We start from the raw sequence: 16797 nt of genomic DNA, 5'->3' as shown, positions 1-16797 counted from the left end.
GGCTCCCGCGGGGCGGAGCGCGGCGCGGGGCGGCCCGGGCTGCTGCGCGCGTCGGCCCGCCGAGCGCCACGGCAGCGGCTCCGCAACGGAGACCCTCGCCGGGACCCCGCACCGCGACCCCTGCCTCCTACCGCAACCCCTCGCCGGGACCCCTGCCTGCTACCGCGACCTCTGCCTCCTACCGCAGCCCCTCACCAGGACACCTCACCGCCTCCTAACACAGACCCTCACCGCGACCCCTCACCCGGTCCCTTCACTGCTTCTAAACACAGCCCCTCACTGGGTCCCCTGCCTCCTTCCACGGCCCCTCTCCACAACCCCTCACCACAGCCCCCCGCCATCACCCCTTGGCACAGCCTCTGGCCACAGACCATCTCCAGAAGCTGGCACCACAGTCCCTTGCCATGGCCTCCCTCCTCGCTGCCACAACTCCTCGCCACAGCCTCACCACAACCCCTCCGCAGAGCCTTCACCACAGCTCCTCACCACAGTACCCCAGGTCCTCCACAGCCTGTCACCACAACCCTGTACTGCAACAGCTTGCCACAACCCCTCTCTACAGCTCTTTGCCTCAGACTGTCCCCACAACCCCTCACAAGAGCCCCTCGCAGCCCTGTGCCACCGCTCGCACCGTAGGCCCCAGGCCACCAGCCGTGGCTGCTGCCCCTTGCTCCCCCTGGGTGCCACAGCCACAGCCCCAGCACGGTGGCCACCTCCGCGGGGCTCTGCCGGGACACGGCTGTCCCAGCTGTCCTGCCTCCCCCGAGACTCCTCACTGCTTCTCAGGCACCATGAATCATCCTTAGAAAGGCATTGCACCTGCCTTACAGGCAGCCCAGGTGCGGTCCCAGGCAGGGCTTGGCTTTAACTCGGACATACCAGCACTGCTCTTCGCAGCTTTCTAATACCTATTCTGTAAACTGTCGCTCACATTTTTGCGCAGTCTGTCAGCATGGCAGGGATCTCCAGCAGGCTGGATGGCAGCTTGTGCTGGATGCTGAACAGCAGCTTGTGCCACGGGGCCTCTGCAGAGGGCTGGGCCGGGGCGCAGGGGGACACAAGGGCCCAGCAGCCTCCTGCATGCTGCAGGGGGTCGCTGCCACCGCTTCCCAGCACTGCGCTCACGCTCCAGACAATCCATCCATCATCTCAAAACTTATCATTGCTGGAGAGGTCTGCAAGAGACAAAGACAGGTTTGGTATTGGTGATAATGACAAGCTGTCTCTTAGCACGATTTGAACCATCCATTAGACCAGGTCATGAAATGCATTTAAGGCAGCCAGACTCAAAAAATACTTAGGAGGCACCTGAGAGGCAGCACAGACCACAGCACCCACTGCAGGGGGTGCAGGGCTCCCACCAGGGTATCTTGTGGGTCCGCCCCGGCGTGCACACGGGAGCAGCGAGCACAGCAAGGAGCGGGTGCCGCCTCTGAACATCCCCCAGCAATGCTGCTTGCAGCTCGGCAGAACCTGCACATACGCGGCAAAACCAGGACTCAGAAAAGAGCCACAACAGAGATCTGAAGGCTGGTGATAAATATTTACTGCAAAAGGCCTAAAATGTTTAGCTCCTCAGAAGACAATGGTGGTAACTTCCTTCTGACGTATAATTACAGAAATGGTAGAATACCTGGACAGTAAAGGCTTTTTAAACTTTTACAGTCCTTAACCCGGGCATTTTCTAGCCTCAAAGTTTGACTTTACAATCTGGGCACTCATTTTCTGGAGTTTTCCTGCATATTTAATAGATGATGTTATGAGTAATTCCTGTTTGCCTTGGACTATTTTTTCACAGATATACTTACATTATTTCATTCTATTTTTATTAATGTATATTCTATGTTTTATATTTTTTCCTTTATGTTTTGTGATCCTAAGAATATTTTCTTTCCCTTTAAAAAAAAAGTTTTGAAAGATTTTTTTAAGCTTATTTCACCTAGAGATCACTAACAAAAGCATGCAGTAATACTGGTAAAAATAAATCCTTTGCATCAAAACCTGGCTCACATATTACATCAATACTCACATTTGCTTTGTCATAAAATGGAAAATAAACTTCTGCATTTTTAATCAATTAATCAACAGGTTTGGCAGTGACAGTCTGAATGGCATCATTATGAACATCACAGTTGATAGTTTTAGCAGAAACATTCATCTATGGTGCTTTCCTCCCCAAATGCAAATAGCTGCCTTTTGCACTTCAAATGTCCAATACTCCAATTATTCTCCACATAGAGGCCTAATTATTTATCTTTCTTATGGAGAATTTCTACAATAATTTCACACGACTAATGAAAAGATAAGTCTTCCTCATACCAAAAAAGGAAAGCTTTCTTGGGAATTGCCCCAAAAAACGGACAATACAAGATACATTTATACATAACAGAAAGGGTTTGCTGGGCAGACTGTGATTTATTTTTGATTTTATCATGAAAAATTAATTCTGAATTTAACCACACAGAAGGAGTTACAGTCCCAGAGAATCGATGCTGTAGATACTTGTCACAGAAATCCTTCTGCATGTATATGGCACAGGTGAGAAGCCAGGTGTGTGTTCAAGAACAAATAGTGTTTAGGCACAAGAGGGCATCCTCACTGCAGAACACGACATGACTGCCTTTCCTGGTAGCAGAAAAGCAGAATGAAATGGAGACAAAGCCTCTTGGCTTTCCAACTGCTGAGCTTCTTCGCCATATCACAGTCCTCTTATTTCTAACTTCAAAAGCTTAGTACCTGAAGACTTGTCCCCACGCTAGGGTAGACTGTATCTGGCCAAGCTGAGTGGTACATGCAGAAGAGCAGGTTTTCTTCCTTCCTACAGAGAACCATGCTAATCACATTCTGTTCCCTCCTGGTTGCTTCTGGGATTAGGCCTCTGTCCGGAAAGAAAGGAATTTTCTGCCTCTCAGAGGAAGTGTCTTAGTTCTGGCAGCCTTTCATGATTCTGTTTCCGCCTCTGAAATCTGAGACCAAAAAACATGACTGCTGTTCTGGGATCCATTCCTCATCAGGTCTGTGGTAGCTCTCTCCTCCCCTGTATCTAAATCAAAAAGCTTTTGGAACAGCGTTATGAATGGAGTCAGCTGGATTTAGGCCCTGTTGTCCCACGGAAAAGCTTGGCCTCTAGATATATTTAACTGACGCTTGGTTTCAGCGCTTCCCTATTTGTGTGAGCACAGCAATATTCTTGCTCACAGCAACTGAAAAATGCTTGCTCTCATCAGTAACTTCCTCTAGGGAAAAAGTTTATTTCACAGCTGTTTTTTTCTGCTCTCACTGTTTCACCTTGTGCTCCTTCCATCCTCTGTTCAGATTACTTACCCATTCTCCAGACACCAAAATTATTTAGCTCTTTTCTTCCTACAGAGGTTATGGCTGTCTTCATCTCATGCTTATTGGCCAAGCTTCTGAAAAATTGGTTTGGTAGTAAATAGAGTCAATAACACCTTGTATTCTGCCTTGTTCTGCCTTGTCTTCTTCTTTTTTTTTTTCTCATAAAAATGGCATTCATTGTATTTATCCAATATATAAATATCTGATGTCTAATTCTGGTTTTGTTTGTGATGTTACCCTTTGCATAATGGCAGAATAGTAGGGTGTTTTTTTTTTTTTATCTTGGCCACTTATTTTCAGCTAATAAAATTTCATTACTTGCCTCAGTAGGTTTTGCTTGAAATGGGCCCACACGTTTACTCATGAAAACAGTGTAAGGGAAACAAGCAGAGAAGCCCACAGACAGAGGGAAAAGAGAGGCCTGGTTAGGAAACCAAGATAAAAGCTGGTTACATGGCTTAACAGGACAAAATAAGAATGAGGCTTGGTATTTAGTTACAAACAACACCTATTTCATGCCACGCACTGAATGAGCTCTTGCAATTGCTGTCCACAGCAGATCCTGCAGACACCTTTGGTCGCTTCACTGGTAACATACGTGGGAACTTATCCATATTGGTGATGCTCAGCGTCCTCTGATACTTCTTTGTAAAGAACTCTCACATGTTCAGATGCTACTGCCTAAGTGTTAATAGAATACATATCACTCATTAATATTTTTGATATCAAGTAAAATATTCTCAATGCCATTACATTTATTGCAATTGCTTCTATTAATAATTTATCTCTTGTGCTCTTTTCTGTCTATTGTTTCCCAGCTCAGTTTTAAATTTTCCCTTTTCCTATGCTTTGCTTCCCTTCTGTCTATCTCCAACCCTCTCTATTATGTACTTTTTCCAAAATTTACCAGAAAACGAGCTCTGCATAAGGCCTCATCTTGCAGACAGCACCGCAGAGAACCCAACATTCGTGTGTGCTGTTCTGTTCTCAGTTTGCCAAGGAGAACATTTCTGAGAGACTTGGGAAAGATTCAAATTACTTGCATCATTTACCACAGGAATTGCTGTTCTAAAGCAAAAGTGCATTTATGCTATGAATATGTGTACTTACACACAGGTCCTAAAGGATCTTCTGTTCACTACATTTTAGCCAGAATCAGCAGATTTTTACGCTATGCAGAAAGAGACACTGCTTGAAAAAGAAACAAAAAGGTAGGAATTACATCTCATACCTCACACAACAGGGCACAGAAGGCTGAATTCTAAGTTAGAGGTACAGTGTTGCAAAAGCATATTTAAATAACCCAGAAGTTTTCTATGTAATTGTTATGGATTACATCTGGATCAACTGCAGATTAGCACTAATTCCTTATTTAACTTCTGGTTGACTTTTTGTTGGTCATGTAGATTGTCTCTTTTTTTTTTTTGCTCCACTGAATATGAAAAACAGCAAAAGATGGGTAGTAAACTTTGTCTGGAAAAAGTGTTGTTTTATTCTGGATTGAATATATATATATGAATATATGCAAGTATAATGATCCATAAACATACATGTACAGACACTGCACAAAAAGTAGCCAACTGCATACATGCAGGACGAGGAAAAAAGCTCATATTTCTCTTCAATCCATCTATCCACCTCAGCACTGCACAGTCACATGAAGTGAGAGGAAGCGTGTACCCTTATGCCAACTGATAAGAGAAACAAAACAGCTGAGTGATGTATTGCAGGTCTCTCTAATGTTACGGGGTGATAAAAAATCTGCATTAGCTCAGAGGCAAGGCTTGTACTTTCCAAACAAGCAGAATCTGGATTCTAGCAGTGCTCCGTCAGGAACTCAGCGCATAGTCACACCTCAGAATTCCTCAAAGACCACTGGTATTTGACATACTGATAAGGGCTGCTAATTAGAAAAAAACACGTTCAGTACACACACACTGCCTCACCTTCAGCAGTTGAATTAACATGAGGGAATCTTTTAAGGGACTTGAAGGGAGACTGCATATTTTAAAAAAATACTTTTAGTTATAGGAAATACCTATAGGCTATAGGTTATATAGGCTATAGGAAAAAAAAAACAGAATTTACAACAGGTTGCAACTGTAGTTTGTATTATGTAACCTTTGTTTAAATCGATGAATGCATGTGATAAACTCAAATTGAACTGGAGTTTTTCAAAGCCCTGTTTTAACTTCTACAGCTCTAAAGGCAATTACTGAAAAAGAATGGGTTGTTACTCATCTCCCGTGCAAAGAAAAGTCTAGATGCTAAGAAGTCTGAAATAATGGTCTGAAATACTTAAAGATCTGACCTAGAGAATCCTTTGTATGATACAGATGAGTTTTTACTGTTCAAGTAGTAAGAGATTATTTGGCTATATGCAGCAGGTTGCTAGTAGGCAAGCAAGTGTTCCCATTTTTCCTTTTAGATATATGTAAACACTTTGAAATAAGTTAAAGTCAATTTTCACTTATCTGAAAGAAAATTTGGTCTGATGATTAAGACATTTCATCTGCCTATGATTTCCTGGCTGTCTCTGCTCCTGCTGTTACAATTCATCAACTGGCACTCAAGTATTCCCATTTCTTTATGAAGCCACCTGAAGAAAAAACAATTATGATGACAGAATAAGGTGAAAGCAAAACTACTGCAAAAGAAGGCAATAACAACCAGATCCTAGTAACATGTCTTAGAGACAAATCTGAGACAATTTGGAATGAATTCTAAATCCTTCTCTGCCCTTTAGGCTCACTCTGTTTTTCTCATCCTTTTCTTCCCTGCACAAAATACCCAGTTAATGCATACAGGTGTAGAAGGTAGGATTTTGTTATTCTTAATTTGTTTTTTATTTAGTATGTTTATTTAGCATAGAACACCTGTTCAGAAAAAAAAAAAAAAAAAAAAAAAAAAAAAGCACTATCAAAATGGAAGTTTATCAAAGATAGCTGTATATAAAACATTTGCTCCAACCTGCAATATGATCATAGAATTAGGGACACAGAAGTTTTATATTTGAAGAAATTCTAGTAGTATTTGTCTGGAAATCAAGCCCTAAATGGAAGGTAGAATGAAGCATTTGATGAAAACAGTGAATAAAATTAGGAGAGCTGGGCTTATGTCCGGTAATTAATGCTATTTCACTAGTATAGAGTTTCTCTGTCCTTCTCTGTGAATTCAGCAGGCATACAGTATTACAAGGCAAATGTATTTTTAAGGTTTCCTGAAGATTCTGTTGGAAAAGACTGCCTCAGAGAGATCCAGTGGGGATTTTTGTGTGGAACTGGTTGACAGCCTGTTCTGGCAGTTCATAGAGCTCAGTTCTGTAAGTGGGCAGTTGAAAAGATCAGTTCTACTGAGGTCCTTCCCAGGGGCAGGTTCTGTTTTTTCTCTCTCCATCACACTGGAAACAAAGTATAGTGAAAACAGTGTTCTTTCAAATTGCTGTTATAAAAATTATGGACTGTTCTTTGCGAGGAGAATTTGTTTTTACCAGGCAATGAGCCACGTTGGCAAGGGCACCCCTTCTGCCTCACTGGCAGTACCTGAACACACAGGGCATCCCCAGGCTCCTGGTGAGGAGGTTTTATGTGCGTTGAGAAAGTTGCCGGGGTCAGGTGTCCTCAAGTCCTTCCGATAGGGAGTAAAAGCAGGCTGAGCTACCACTCGATATCATTCCGCCATCCAGAGTCACTGCAAGCTGAAGTTCCATCAAATTGTGAAGTTTGAGCTTTTTGTACACACATTACACATGTTCCCATTTTGCAAGCCACATTTCTAATTCTTTACAGTTGAGGCCTGCAGTTTGCAGACCCTGATCACTTTTTCTTTTCTTGCTAAGAGAAGGCATCTTAAAAAAGTTCTCCTTCCACTAAGTCCCTGAATAAAGTCATAGTTATGCATCTATCCTAACATACATTTGTAGCAGTTTAAAATGCCTTTGCTTATTTATCTTCTATTGGTTTAATTCAGTTAAGAAATCAACACAACTCAAGGTCAGTTTTAGGCTGCAACTAAGTGGTCAAGCTCTAGAGTTTTCAACAGAACAGGAAAGTTCCCTGTAGTACTTTATATTTCCACCCTTCAGAAAAATCAAAAAAATTACTAAGCAGAAAGGTTCAAATACATGTACACCACCATGCAGAGTAGAAACAACTAGATGCCTACTCACCTCTGACTGGCATCTCTGAACAGCTCTAAGTGAAACAAAATCGTCTCATTCTGAATTTGTTTTTTGACTTGTTTTATTTTTTAAGGTTCAGATTCATAGAATAAAGCAAGTTAAAAGGGACTTTTTTGTTTCACATGCTTTTTAATAGGTATTCTAGCTTCATATTGTTTTGAATATTTCTTGAGAGTAATATACAGAAAACAAATATTTCATGCTTGTGTAGGGTAAAGATAGCTCCGTTTGCTAAAACTCTTTATCTTTGCAAAAAGATACCACATATGGAAAACTTAAACTAGAAAGAATTTCTGAAAGTTATGAGGGACGAAAATAAAAAAATGGAATTAAAAACTCAACTCCAAGTCAATCTTAATTGTAATGCCTATTTTATTTTAGTATACAGCAAATGTACAATGTGCAACTAAAATGATATAATTTATTATAATATTTTAGAAAAAGTCTTAATTGCTCTTTTGTAAAAATAACTACTGAAATAATCACCATAAAACTAAAGTACAAAAAAAGAAAAGTATAAATCATGGCAGGTTCAGAGTTTCATGTCTTTTTGCCTAACTGTTGAATATGAAATGCTGTATCCAGTTTTTCAACACTGCCTGGTTAATGGAGCAATAAACTGGTTCTGAAATTTGAATATTTAGAAACATAAGATGAAAGCATCTACAAAAACAGCAGATCTTGATTATCTATATTGGATGCATTTTCCTGCATTCCTTGTCTTATATTTCACTTGTAATTGGCTACAGTTATGAACACAGAAAACACAGGAAGGATATGGAATCAAACACCATATTTGTTACCAATAACTTGTGCCCTTTCTATTTTTATGGTTTTGAGAAAGACATCATCCTCTGTGAAAAGCCAAATTGCACTTTCAGAAATTAAATTATTGCTTTTCTTTGAAACTATTTCAACAAACTTAATGGAAAAAAAAAGCACCTACCTTATGGTGGGAAAATGGCAGGGTTTTCAGGCTAGCTCAGCTAGCAGAAGCTGAGGCAAATGAACTGTAAGCATACAGCAACCTCTTGTGGCAAAAATTCTATATGCATAATAATTAACAGCCATTAAAAACTGTAATTCTGCTTAATATATGAAACATAAACCCCTATAACATCCTCTGAAGTCTCAGTAAAGCAATAAGAGCTGGAGGACAGGAAGTACTTATATTTCATAATTCTGATAGCTCTTCAATCCTTCCAAATTAAATAAAATTGGAAATCTTTAAAATGAAGTGCCAGATTGAAATTTATATTAATAGAAATTATGAGAATATTAATGAAAAGAATAATAAAGTTATCCTTTTTCCATTAAAATCCACTGAGAATGGAGTTAAGCCATCAGCCTATGTCCAGTTTTGATATGAAAAACAAATATATACTCACTGACATGTTGGATCACTGTTGTCTGCATGGTTTTGCCAAATAAAGGGAAAACTATAACTGGTGAAAATAGATGCCAAAATGTCTTTGCAGTAGCTGCACAAGACTGGAAATGGATGCCAGGTTTGTGCCTGCTCCAGTACCATACTCTGCAGAACACTGTCAGAGCAGCAGCCTTCCACCTGAGAGTGGGGAAGACAAGAACTAGTCCTAAAAAGTTTGAGGCCTTGAAATGCAAAACGTGCAAGTGTGTCAGCAAAGGATCCCATCACATTTGCCTTCTGTCCAGATATAACTCTCAAGTAACCCAAAAGCATCAAGTGATCTGTCTTGACGGCAGACGGAGCAGCTGCAAGCGTCCGTCCTGCTCCTGCTGCAGGAGGGAGAAGGGGAACTACTACGAGCCATGGAGGAACCGCGAGCGGCGGCCGCAGGTTTACCTGGGGGACACCAGGGACCCCCTCACGCGCCTTACATGAAGAGGAACAAGCCCCACAGAAGACACTAGAATTGGAACAGACGCACACTCCTCCAGCATGGCTAGAGATAATCTCAGTAAATGCTCTTGCTTTTGTCTTACCAGTATCTCAATATCTGAATTTTGAACACCAGCGGGGGGGCACTGGATTTGAAATGATTTGCAAATCTGGGCATCCTGCTTAGAGCAGACAGCTTGAACTACTACAGCCTGCGAGGGGTGGAGTCTTTAGAACAACACTTCTTATCTTTTCTAAGTCTTTTCTTCCTTTTTATTATAACTTTCCAGATTAGTCGCATTTATTTTTTTTGCCACTTCATCTGCTGCATTCCTTCGCAAGTATCTATCATGGGCATTCCTTCACATGGGTCAAAAAACATTTACTTTTGATTCAGTGTTTAATAACACATGCTAAATTTCATTCCATGCCGAATTCCAAAGTACCTGTCAAGCACCCCAATTGGGTGCGTCAAGTGCTCCAAGGAAGCCACTTCCATGCCCAAGAGGAACCTGTCTCTGCACAGAACTCCAGCAAAACAGAGAGGCTGGCAGCCTTCCAACGGGATGTACCCGGGACAATCCCAAATTTGCCCAAAGGTTGAAGATCTGCTAACCAACTGACATTCGATGAAATCTCTTTTCATTGCCACTTGGCTCCAGCTTTTCCTACATGTGTAGGCTGTTTCATGGCCATTAACCAACATTTCTGTGTCCATCAAAATGTTCAATAAATTCAACAGAAGAAAAAAAAAATACTTCCTGAAACCACTTCATTTTCATGGAAGCTTGAAAGTATGGTTCCTGTAACGTTTTCAAACAAAAACAACCAAAACAGAAGTATTTGTTCACTTGTTCAGAGTTCATCTATGGTCCATATGTTAACAACAAAAGCAAAGTGGCAAATTAAGACTAGAATTACATAAAACAAACTACCCGGAATAAAGGAAAGAGAAATAAGAATAGCCCTAAAGTGACTCATCCAGTCACTTTGTATCACAAATCACAGTATCACAGTGTCACAATCACAAAGATTGAGCAAACACAAAGGACACACAAAGGAAGGCATAAACATGATAAAAAGAACTAAGTTAAATATAGTATTTAAAAGTTCATATAATTTGCATGCTGTTTAGTTCCTGCTATCTAGTTCTTGGTATGTCCTGTCATAAACAGGACACTAGTCAAAGTTTGGATACCTAAATAAAAAACGAGACACATAAAGTACTGCACCTGACAGTACCCCATCAAGATATAGCAGGTAAGACAGACTGGCACTGCTAAAAAGGTGACGTTCTTAGCTACAGACTGTTTTTAACCATAAAATATATTTAAGTAGTGTTCATTTTGCTCTCTATACGTTTTCAGAGCCTCTTCAAGACTTCAGGAAGCGCTACTGACATGCAAAGCGAACACTGAAACGCTGTTTGCCATAATGGTCAGGGGACAACAACCTACAGAAGCAGTTAATGACACAGACCTGTCACCAAGATGTCTCGCTCTGCAGGACATGTGTGCCGGTAGAAGGGGTGACTGCATCTCCTCACATTTAGCTACGCTTGATAAACATAGCCTTTCCATGCGGCTTCTCGCGATGCCTCCGTCCTCCACCATGCTCTGCAAGTGGAGCGAGGCCGCCACGAGGGCAGGCCCTGCACGGGGCTGCTCCGCGCTGCCCACACCGTGTTGCCCACGCCGCGCTGCCCACGCCGCGCCGCGCTCCGACAGACTCTGCACACCTGCCCATCCCACACGCGGCCGCCACACACCAGCTCATCTTTTCAGGAACACTCATGTTTCTCAGAAGACTCTCAGAAGCCTGTACCATTCCCAGGAGCATGTTACTTCCTTCAGGGAAGGAAAGGCCTGATAATTTTCCATAAACCATTGTGTTCTTCAGAAACACAGGGTAAAGAGCAGAATCCTAAGGAGTTTAACTGGCACTGACAGGGAGCACATACATGCATTAGCCACCAACACCAAGTTCACTGTGCTATTTTTGATCTCAACAGCATTAATAAAATAATTTCACACTTGATGTGCTGCTTTAACTCAATTGATACATTTAGGACAGGGTGCAGTCAATCCAAGAGTGTGTGCGCCGTGCATCTACAGGAACTCTGAATGAGCAGCTGTCCAAATTCCATGCCTACAACCCAAATAGCCACAAAGTGCATTCCAGCTGTCCAGGATAACAGTAATACTATTTTACAAGTAGCTATTAATCAGCTAAAGAACATGAGGGAGAAAAAAAAAAAAAACTCTTACAGAAATAGCAGTTACTTTATATTTTCCTGCTTTTTCAAGCTGAACCAAACATTAAAAGAGTAAGTCCTACTTTTTCAAGCTAATCAATTTGTTGTATGTACCATTCCTCACCTTCTTATATGATCATAATATGAGCTTCGATCATCATATAAAGTTATTCACATTTTACAGATGGATAAAAGGAAGCAGGCATTCATTGTAAGTGGTTACATTCATTCTGGGTAACCCATTTCCCTCAATTTAATCCCTTTAAGAGCTTAGCACTTTATGTTTGCAATAACAGTAATGAATTTCCACTGTAGTCATGTGGAAAGCCCAACTGACAATACCAACCTGTATTGTCATATTCATCCTGAGTCATACTGAATAAGAGCGTATTTGAGGAGCCTGACAAATTCCAATGGTATATTGTGCTGCAGTCCCCACACAGAGTGGGAGCTGTTGGTACAAGCAGCCAGAACAGTTCCCAGGAGAACTGAAACCAGGGCCAGTAGCAAGCGGAGCTCCCAGGCCTCGTCCTTCCTGCCCTGTGCTCTCAGCAGGAGCAGCCAGCACTCGGATCCAGGTGCGCCCCTTCGGGATTGACCCCCTCGCGCCTCCTGTGGCCTGAGCCCCATTGAGGGGCTGCTCAGCCCCATCTCCCAACCTCTCATCTCAGCAGTCAACTCCATCTTTTTTAAGATCACTGTGTTCCCTGCCAAAGCATCGTGTTTCCAGCACCTAGACATGTTAATCTCTTCCTTTTCATCCCAGAAATTCTGCCAGTCACATACTTCCTTATGTCTCCCTCCCCACCTCTAAGAGAGTTAATATATTAACAGCTTGCTTTCTTGCTGCTTAACTCCTGTGCTGTGACCCAGGCAATAATAACAAGGAAACGCCACCCGCTCCTGGCTCTCACCTCAGCAAGCCACTTTACTTCAAAGAAAAAGCACTTGGAAAAGTTTCCTCTTGTATCCCTGGAATCAAGCATATTCACCACCAACACATTACCAGAGAACTTGGCTGCCAAACAATTTTCTACTAATCTGAATTAATGAGGACTTTATAAGCTGCTGATCTGACGAAATTTTGATGAATTACTGCTCTCAAACATCACTTTCAAACACTAGGTTCACCCTTGCCCTACGGTCCATGTTCCAGTGCATGAGGAGCTGAACTTTTACAGAAACAAATGCAAGAAAATTAGTTTTGCCTATACAGAAATATTTTCCAGGATTTTCTGAGCTCTCCTGATTACACATTCAGCCAAAGGCTGACACTCAGCCTGGAACACTTCAGCCCATACCATTGAAAGTACAAAAAGGGACAACCAAGAGCAGCCAAGGTCAAAATGTTGGGCTGTCTTGAATTTAAGAGGCAGCTGACAGTATTAGCATGGCTATTAGCATGGCTACCCTCTCGAGGGACGTGCCTTTTAGCTGTGACCTATTCTCTTAAGATCAGGTTCACTTCTGCTTTGCTCTCATAAAAAACAACTACTGAAGAGAGAAGGCTAAAAGAGTTTAGGGCAGCTGTTTGACTTCTGGCATTGAGTAATTATTGAACACTGGAACTGGCTTAGACAGAGGTCATACGATAGTTTAGTAAAACCCAAGTACATTTAGTAACTCTCCTTATAAAATATTTATTGTGAATAACAGAAATGCAGTCAGACTTGAGGCAGCCAAAATGTTTTCACAGCTTTTGGTCTATTTACCACAGTACACTACTATGTGCGATTTAAAATAGAAACTCACTTTTAAGCAAACAAAAATATTTTAATGTATGTCTTAGCATTTTCATGGCTGCTGGATAACAAATTATTTTAGGCAGCATGAATTTATCAACAGCAGACTGTGGTTTCTGCTGAGACACTTGTAAGGCTGCTGTAGGAATTTTGTGGAGGATTAAGGTGGGGAGAGGAGGAAAGTCATGACCGAACATGACTTTTCTGCTATTTTCTCCCTAAATTCCATTATATGAACAAAATAGTTTAAAAAGTTCGTAAAAGCTAACTGCAAAAAAAAACCCTTAAGTGATCAATACATAAAATTCAGGGTATCATTGTACATCTAATTATAATTTGTGGATTCAAAGTGATATCAGTCTGACAACCAGATAATGTTTGTTCACTGAACAATAGATTTTTCTCCATTATTAGTTTCACAAAATGGGCCACGAAAGGAAGCAGAGCAGATAATCAGAGTCCTACAGAGTTAACAGTGAGGGTTTTTTCCCTTTTTTACTTTCCCAGATTCAAATTACCATTACGGTAATCATTACAGTATCTAATTATCACTTTCTGAACTAAGAAACCTTTATGGATGAAATTGTGGAAGGGAAGGAGAAGGGAATGGTAGGTTAAAACAGAGGAGCTATGCAGAAGCAGAAATAAAACAGGATGAGTTGCATCTGCTCTCCTTTAAAAACAAAAAAAAAAAAATCTGAGCCAAATGCCAAGATCTGCATAGAAAGACTTTGATCGTGTCTGTTAAGGAGAGGCTGCTGTTGAAAGGGTGTGACTGGTATCTTATTAAGTGCTATGGAACTCCTGCATGCTTTGGAATGCAAAAACTGCAAGTGGACACCAGAACACTGGTCAGAATTGTCAAGTCTTCAGATTAACATGCAAATCAAAAAATACTTCTAAAAATGAACTCTTGCAAGTGTGTAAATATAAGACTTCATCAACAGTCTAGCAAGAGATTATGGACAGAAGCTGCAAGCAGAATGATGACCAGAAGGATTCATCAACAGCTCTGTGACATAAAAACTCATGTTATCTCTAGCATTTTCAAGAGAGAAGTCAAGACACAGCACTAACTATCTAAGCCTAATCTCAGGTGAGTAACTGCACAGGACATGCAGCAATAGTGGAATCTGCTGTCCCTATGGTCCCAGGGTTCACTTACGCCAGCTTGATAACAGGTTGCCCTCCTAGTATCCTCCGTGCTGTGTCTCAAGAACACCATCCATCACTTTCAAGAAGTTAAGCTCTCTAACCTGGAGAGAAAAGGGAAAAAAAAGTATTTATTTATTATTTTAGCAATTTAAATCTCAATGGGGGAAAAAAAAAAAGCAGGATTCAGAACAAGGTCACCTGGACCACTTGAGCTATCTCATCCAATACAGACTTCTTAATCATTCTTCTAGTTCCTTGGGTACCCCAGAAGCTCCATGGTATAGATGTCTCCTTTTCTTATAGTAAAACATACCTTTGCCATTAAAGAATCCATAAATACCTCGCAGTAGATAAACAAAACTCGCAGTGTTTAGGGTAATTTTAAGAGATGCTGTAGAGTGCTGCCCCCAGTTGGACAGGCCTCTTCCACAAACCCAGAGCAACCAGTCACAATGACAACATAAACACGGCCTGCAGTTCCTCTTAGAGATATAACATTTAATCTGCTCCTGCATCAGTGTACTGTTACGCAAAAAAAGAATATATATTTCTTACTTCTAGCATGAGCATTTATGGTTCTTGGCTTTTTTTTTTTTTTTAAATCTATTCCTACATGAGGGGGATGATTCTCCAAGCTAAGTGCCAAAGCAGTTACTTGCCAAGCTCTGGATTTTAAGGTGAAGAGACAGACAAATCAAGATTGAGAAAAGACACAGAATGCTAAACAGAACCTCTTTTTCATATATGAAGTCAAATATTCAGCCCTTGTCTCACACTGCCTGGCATTTTCCTCAGCTTTTGAAGAGCTTTAAGATTTTTTTTTAAGCAGATTACCTCAAAGTTGCCTTTCGTTTCTAAATTGCATAGTTAATTTAGCAATTAAACTTTTCAAAATTGAAGAGTTGTCTTTTTTTTTTTTTTTTTTTTCTCAGACCAGTATCTGTAAAACTTAACTTCAGGAAAACCTAGTCCTACAATACTGTTTTCTCTTCCCCAAATTTTTGCATTTTCCCCAAGAAATATATTTTCTTGTTTTTAGATACTCTCATACCTCCAACTTTCACTGCAAGAAGAAAACACAATTTAAAACAACTACAGTATTACATGACAAACACTGAAGAAGGGGATAAAATATTTCCCAAGAAAACTTCTGCATCATGGTATAGTCAGATCAACTCAAAAATAAGCAAAAAGTCATTTCTTCTTTAGGTCTCTGAACACTAAATTAATACTTAGCTCTATAGTAATACACGTCTCAACATTTTCAGCTTTCAAATTGAATGTGACTAGCAGCACAAAACATCTATTGATTTGCTCAAGGCATTCCAGAATAAAGCTAATAAGCTGCATACTTCTTTTGCACTTATGTTCTAAAAGCTTTAATTATATTTTATTAAAATGCCTGCCAATCACAAAAGTGATTAGCACTAATTTAGCTACAGATGACCTAAAAAGTTTCGAGATGTTAGAAAACTCTGAACTCAACTCTGAAAAACTAAAAGTTGTTTCAGATAAAAAAAAAAACAAAACAACAAAAAAAGCCCTTCTTCTTGCTCCCAGGGGTATTTAAAAGTTTTCCAATTGCCAGAGTAAGAAAGCACAAGCTCGGTATACATTTCTGAGTATTTTGAACCAGCAGCTTTATCTTCATCCTTTGCAAAAGCAAAGGGATTTGAGCCTTTTTTCTTTTTTTATTTTTTTAAGGAGATGTGACATGTAACAAATACTCATTTTCCATCAAATCTGAGTTCTCACCTTGTATTTCCAGGCTGCATCTTTCACTAATTGATGGACAGCACCACGGGAAGACAGTGACACCCAATGCGGGAAGAGATGTTTACCAGGAAACTTGTCTACTACAAGTCTTCTGCAGAAAGACATATTTATGCCGATCAGAAAAGCCCCAGTATTTAAAATTTCGGTATTTCCCTGAACTGTAAAACAGCTGCTGTCAGCAACTACCAGGTCTCGGCGCCGACCCGCAACCAGCAGCGGGGAGGCGGCTGCACCCGCAGAGCAGCGACGCCTTCCCTGCGCACCCGGGCGCTCCCGCCAAGCCCCGGGAGCCGCGGCCGAGGCGGCGGGGCGGAGCGGAGCGGAGCGGAGCGCCCGGGCGGAGCCGCCGGGCAGAGCCGCACGGCGGGCAGGGAGGGAGCGCCGGCCCCGCCTGTCCCCAGGGGCGCTGCGAGCGGCTGCCTGAGAGAGGCGCTGCGCGCGCTCAGGGGAGGTGTCGCCGCCCTGAGGGAGGCGCTGCGCGCGCTCAGGGGAG

The 16797-nt window shown here is 41.5% G+C and overlaps 1 long non-coding RNA gene across 1 annotated transcript; it reads right to left on the bottom strand.

Annotated features, from left to right (window-relative positions):
* Positions 1 to 2229: 2229 nt before the first annotated feature.
* LOC112946363 lies at positions 2230 to 4788 on the bottom strand. Its single transcript, XR_003249229.1, has 3 exons — positions 4447 to 4788; positions 3863 to 4017; positions 2230 to 2966 (listed from the first exon to the last, which is right to left on the bottom strand). It is a non-coding gene; the product is annotated as an uncharacterized LOC112946363 (long non-coding RNA).
* Between the last annotated feature and the right edge of the window lie 12009 nt (positions 4789 to 16797).

Source organism: Nothoprocta perdicaria, unplaced genomic scaffold (genome assembly GCF_003342845.1).
Source record: "Nothoprocta perdicaria isolate Ctin4 unplaced genomic scaffold, notPer1 scaffold_203, whole genome shotgun sequence".
Lineage (NCBI taxonomy): Eukaryota > Metazoa > Chordata > Aves > Tinamiformes > Tinamidae > Nothoprocta > Nothoprocta perdicaria.
This window is presented reverse-complemented; position numbering and strand designations above follow the sequence as displayed.